The sequence below is a fragment of the Girardinichthys multiradiatus genome, chromosome 22 (genome assembly GCF_021462225.1).
Source record: "Girardinichthys multiradiatus isolate DD_20200921_A chromosome 22, DD_fGirMul_XY1, whole genome shotgun sequence".
NCBI lineage: Eukaryota > Metazoa > Chordata > Actinopteri > Cyprinodontiformes > Goodeidae > Girardinichthys > Girardinichthys multiradiatus.
The window spans coordinates 13869522-13875362 of record NC_061814.1 but is presented as its reverse complement, the minus strand read 5'-3'; the positions used below and the strand labels follow the sequence as shown (position 1 = coordinate 13875362).

The following is a 5841-nucleotide window of genomic DNA, read 5'->3' as shown; positions in this document are numbered from 1 at the left end:
TCTGCTTAATGTTAATGTTAATGCTTAAGGTTCTGGAACTCAGTTCGCTGGATTCAGAGAACCCAGAATGCTAACTACTACAACAAAGAACCCTTGAAAGCCTTTTTGGTGAAGGGTTTGAGGATCCTTGATTTTGAATATGCTAGCATGAGCATTTAGATTATGTACAAGATAGATGTGTGTTTGTTGAAGGGTTTTCTGGATTCTTGATTTTTAAAATGCCAGCATAAGAATTCAACTACGTACGTGGTAGGTCAAACAGGTTAAAATCTTATGCTGATGTGAAAACTCTAAAAGACACAAAAGCTAGATAACCTGTTTCTATTTGGTTTCAAACCAGAGACCTTTTGCGTGCGAAGCAAACGTGATAACCACTACACTACAGAAACATACGCTCTGCCATCCTTTCACGGAAAAAGAGGAAAAGTGTGACAAAGCCAACTTTTGACAAAAGTCTACATCGCATTGCCAATTATTTTACCGTATTCTTCAAGGTGAATTATTAGGCACTTTATTCTCACGCAGACCACCTTACTTTGTAGATTAACCCACAGTCAAATTCCTATTTCTTAATGTTTTCCATCCAATCTGATCCCATTTACATATCAATCATACATGAGAACAACTACTCTATAGAAAATGTTGCTTTGGGAAGAACCTTAGGTGAAATGTCAAAAATTAAGCCAAGGCATCACTTCAATACAGGCCAAATAATGTTCACCTTGGTCTTATATAATACACCAATGCTTTTCTTTGACATGTAATTCACAGACATTCCAGGAGCACCCATGACTAAAAACAGCCTCCAAATTAAATTGTTTCTGCATTTTGCCTGACAGAAAAAGAAAAGCACCACGACAACACTTAACCCAATGTTGCTGATTTATGTTTACGGTGACCCCGCGAAAATGAGTCAAACCCTTTTTGAAGAACAACCTCACTTAAATTGACTTCCTCTTGCATGTGTACAGGAAAGTTGTTCAAAAGCAGGATCTGCAATTACAACGACACCATGAATGAGTTGAAGGTTAAAGTGAGACCTACAAACTTTGCAGCTGATGTCTAGAGAGCTAGTCATTGAACCTTGGGTTATTGGCTAGGTGTGGAGTTTGGGTTTTAATAGGTTTATTGGCTGTCCTTTTTTCTAGCTATGTATTGTATATATGATTAATGCATATGATAAAGGTTTTCTTCAGCCTGTTTGACCTTCCTCAACTATTCCTTGCCATGCATTGCACTTTGGCGTTTGGCTAGATTGCCTGGCCGTGTAGTACAGTTAAACTATAGAATAATGTCAATTATTTGATCATTTTTCAATGTCTTTAAACTATTCTCTCTGAAGTGAAAACTGGTCAGACACAAACAAAGAAACAGAGCAGGTTCTACTGAGACTTGAACTCAGATCACTGGATTCAGAGGCCAGAGTGCTAACCATTACACCATAGAACCCTTGTGATTTGTGTTTGTTGAAGGGCTTTCGGGATTCAACTGTGTACGTGGTAGATCAAACAAGTCAATATCTTATTCCGATGTGAAAACTACATAAGACACAAAAGCTAGATAAGCTGTTTCTGTCTGGTTTCGAACCAGAGACCTTTTGCGTGTAAAGCAAATGTGATAACCACTACACTACAGAAACATACGCTCTGCCATCCTTTCACGGAAAAAGAGGAAAAGTGTGACAAAGCCAACTTTTTACAAAAGTCTACATCGCAATGCCCATTATTTTACCGTATTCTTCAAGGTGAATTATTAGGCACTTTATTCTCACGCAGACCACCTTACTTTGTACATTAACCCACGGTCAAATTCCTATTTCTTACTGTTTTCTATCCAATCTGATCCCATTTACATATCAATCATACATGAGAACAACTACTCTATAGAAAATGTTGCTTTGGGAAGAACCTTAGGTGAAATGTCAAAAATTAAGCCAAGGCATCACTTCAATACAGGCCAAATAATGTTCACCTTGCTCTTATATAATACACAAATGCTTTTCTTTGACATGTAATTCACAGACATTCCAGGAGCACCCATGACTAAAAACAGCCTCCAAATTAAATTGTTTCTGCATTTTGCCTGACAGAAAAAGAAAAGCACCACGACAACACTTAACCCAATGTTGCTGTTTTATGTTTACGGTGACCCCGCGAAAATGAGTCAAACCCTTTTTGAAGAACAACCTCACTTCAATTGACTTCCTCTTGCATGTGTACAGGAAAGTTGTTCAAAAGCAGGATCTGCAATTACGACACCATGAATGAGTTGAAGGTTAAAGTGAGACCTACAAACTTTGTAGCTGATGTCTAGAGAGCTAGCCATTGAACCTTGGGTTATTGGCTGGGTGTGGAGTTTGGGTTTTAATAGGTTTATTGGCTGTCCTTTTTTCTAGCTATGTATTGTATATATGATTAATGCATATGATGAAGGTTTTCTTCAGCCTGTTTGACCTTCCTCGCCATGCATTGCAGTTTGGCGTTTGCTAGATTGCCTGGCCGTGTAGTACAGTTAATCTATAGAATAATGTCAATTATTTGATCATTTTTCAATGTCTTTAAACTATTCTCTCTGAAGTGAAAACTGGTCAGGCACAACCAAAGAAACAGAGCAGGTTCTACTGAGACTTGAACTCAGATCACTGGATTCAGAGGCCAGAGTGCTAACCATTACACCATAGAACCCTTGTGATTTGTGTTTGTTGAAGGGCTTTCGGGATTCAACTGTGTACGTGGTAGATCAAACAAGTTAATATCTTATTCCAATGTGAAAACTACATTAGACACAAAAGCTAGATAAGCTGTTTCTGTCTGGTTTTGAACCAGAGACCTTTTGCGTGTAAAGCAAATGTGATAACCACTACACTACAGAAACATACGCTCTGCCATTCTTTCACGGAAAAAGAGGAAAAGTGTGACAAAGCCAACTTTTGACAAAAGTCTACATCGCATTGCCCATTATTTTACCGTATTCTTCAAGGTGAATTATTAGGCACTTTATTCTCACGCAGACCACCTTACTTTGTAGATGAACCCACGGTCAAATTCCTATTTCTTACTGTTTTCTATCCAATCTGATCCCATTTACATATCAATCATACATGAGAACAACTACTCTATAGAAAATGTTGCTTTGGGAAGAACCTTAGGTGAAATGTCAAAAATTAAGCCAAGGCATCACTTCAATACAGGCCAAATAATGTTCACCTTGCTCTTATATAATACACCAATGCTTTTCTTTGACATGTAATTCACAGACATTCCAGGAGCACCCATGACTAAAAACAGCCTCCAAATCAAATTGTTTCTGCATTTTGCCTGACTGAAAAAGAAAAGCACCACGACAACACTTAACCCAATGTTGCTGATTTATGTTTACGGTGACCCCGCGAAAATGAGTCAAAACCTTTTTGAAGAACAACCTCACTTAAATTGACTTCCTCTTGCATGTGTACAGGAAAGTTGTTCAAAAGCAGGATCTGCAACTACAACGACACCATGAATGAGTTGAAGGTTAAAGTGAGACCTACAAACTTTGCAGCTGATGTCTAGAGAGCTAGCCATTGAACCTTGGGTTATTGGCTTGGTGTGGAGTTTGGGTTTTAATAGGTTTATTGGCTGTCCTTTTTTCTAGATATGTATTTTATATATGATTAATGCATATGATGAATGTTTTCTTCAGCCTGTTTGATCTTCCTCAACTATTCCTTGCCATGCATTGCACTTTGGTGTTTGCTAGATTGCCTGGCTGTGTAGTACAGTTAATCTATAGAACAATGTCAATTATTTGATCATTTTTTAATGTCTTTAAACTGTTCTCTCTGAAGTGAAAACTGGTCAGACACAACCAAAGAAACAGAGAAGGTTCTACTGAGACTTGAACTCAGATCACTGCATTCAGAGGCCAGAGTGCTAACCATTACACCATAGAACCCTTGTGATTTGTGATTGTTGAAGGGCTTTCGGGATTCAACTGTGTACGTGGTAGATCAAACAAGTTAATATCTTATTCCGATGTGAAAACTACATAAGACACAAAAGCTAGATAAGCTGTTTCTGTCTGGTTTCGAACCAGAGACCTTTTGCGTGTAAAGCAAATGTGATAACCACTACACTACAGAAACAGACACTCTGCCATCCTTTCACAGAAAAAGAGGAAAAGTGTGACATAACCAACTTTTGACAAAAGTCTACATCGCATTGCCAATTATTTTACCATATTCTTCAAGGTGAATTATTAGGCACTTTATTCTCACGCAGACCACCTTACTTTGTAGATTAACCCACGGTCAAATTCCTATTTCTTACTGTTTTCTATCCAATCTGATCCCATTTACATATCAATCATACATGAGAACAACTACTCTATAGAAAATGTTGCTTTGGGAAGAACCTTAGGTGAAATGTCAAAAATTAAGCCAAGGCATCACTTCAATACAGGCCAAATAATGTTCACCTAGCTCTTATATAATACACCAATGCTTTTCTTTGACATGTAATTCACAGACATTCCAGGAGCACCCATGACTAAAAACAGCCTCCAAATCAAATTGTTTCTGCATTTAACCTGACAGAAAAAGAAAAGCACCACGACAACACTTAACCCAATGTTGCTGTTTTATGTTTACGGTGACCCCGTGAAAATGAGTCAAACCCTTTTTGAAGAACAACCTCACTTAAATTGACTTCCTCTTGCATGTGTACAGGAAAGTTGTTCAAAAGCAGGATCTGCAATTACAACGACACCATGAATGAGTTGAAGGTTAAAGTGAGACCTACAAACTTTGCAGCTGATGTCTAGAGAGCTAGCCATTGAACCTTGGGTTATTGGCTGGGTGTGGAGTTTGGGTTTTAATAGGTTTATTGGCTGTCCTTTTTTCTAGATATGTATTGTATATATGATTAATGCATATGATGAAGGTTTTCTTCAGCCTTTTTGATCTTCCTCAACTATTCCTTGCCATGCATTGCACTTAGGCATTTGCTAGATTGCCTGGCTGTGTAGTACAGTTAATCTATAGAATAATGTCAATTATTTGATCATTTTTCAATGTCTTTAAACTATTCTCTCTGAAGTGAAAACTGGTCAGACACAACCAAAGAAACAGAGCAGGTTCAACTGAGACTTGAACTCAGATCACTGGATTCAGAGGCCAGAGTGCTAACCATTACACCATAGAACCCTTGTGATTTGTGTTTGTTGAAGGGCTTTCGGGATTCAACTGTGTACGTGGTAGATCAAACAAGTTAATATCTTGTTCCGATGTGAAAACTACATAAGACACAAAAGCTAGATAAGCTGTTTCTGTCTGGTTTCAAACCAGAGACCTTTTGCATGTAAAGCAAATGTGATAACCACTACACTACAGAAACATACGCTCTGCCATCCTTTCACGGAAAAAGAGGAAAAGTGTGACAAAGCCAACTTTTGACAAAAGTCTACATCGCATTGCCCATTATTTTACTGTATTCTTCAAGGTGAATTATTAGGCACTTTATTCTCACGCAGACCACCTTACTTTGTACATTAACCCACGGTCAAATTCCTATTTCTTACTGTTTTCTATCCAATCTGATCCCATTTACATATCAATCATACATGAGAACAACTACTCTATAGAAAATGTTGCTTTGGGAAGAACCTTAGGTGAAATGTCAAAAATTAAGCCAAGGCATCACTTCAATACAGGCCAAATAATGTTCACCTTACTCTTATATAATACACCAATGCTTTTCTTTGGCATGTAATTCACAGACATTCCAGGAGCACCCATGACTAAAAACAGCCTCCAAATCAAATTGTTTCTGCATTTAACCTGACAGAAAAAGAAAAGCACCACGA

The 5841-nt window shown here is 37.9% G+C and overlaps 8 non-coding genes across 8 annotated transcripts; all 8 read right to left on the bottom strand.

Annotated features, from left to right (window-relative positions):
• Positions 1 to 316: 316 nt before the first annotated feature.
• Positions 317 to 389, bottom strand: trnaa-cgc. The gene has a single exon. It is a non-coding gene; the product is annotated as a tRNA-Ala (tRNA).
• A 988-nt stretch (positions 390 to 1377) lies between these two features.
• trnaq-cug lies at positions 1378 to 1449 on the bottom strand. The gene has a single exon. It is a non-coding gene; the product is annotated as a tRNA-Gln (tRNA).
• Positions 1450 to 1566: 117 nt separating this feature from the next.
• Positions 1567 to 1639, bottom strand: trnav-uac. The gene has a single exon. It is a non-coding gene; the product is annotated as a tRNA-Val (tRNA).
• A 973-nt stretch (positions 1640 to 2612) lies between these two features.
• On the bottom strand, positions 2613 to 2684 carry trnaq-cug. The gene has a single exon. It is a non-coding gene; the product is annotated as a tRNA-Gln (tRNA).
• Positions 2685 to 2801: 117 nt separating this feature from the next.
• trnav-uac lies at positions 2802 to 2874 on the bottom strand. Its single transcript has one exon. It is a non-coding gene; the product is annotated as a tRNA-Val (tRNA).
• Positions 2875 to 4050: 1176 nt separating this feature from the next.
• On the bottom strand, positions 4051 to 4123 carry trnav-uac. The gene has a single exon. It is a non-coding gene; the product is annotated as a tRNA-Val (tRNA).
• Positions 4124 to 5110: 987 nt separating this feature from the next.
• Positions 5111 to 5182, bottom strand: trnaq-cug. Its single transcript has one exon. It is a non-coding gene; the product is annotated as a tRNA-Gln (tRNA).
• A 117-nt stretch (positions 5183 to 5299) lies between these two features.
• trnav-uac lies at positions 5300 to 5372 on the bottom strand. Its single transcript has one exon. It is a non-coding gene; the product is annotated as a tRNA-Val (tRNA).
• Between the last annotated feature and the right edge of the window lie 469 nt (positions 5373 to 5841).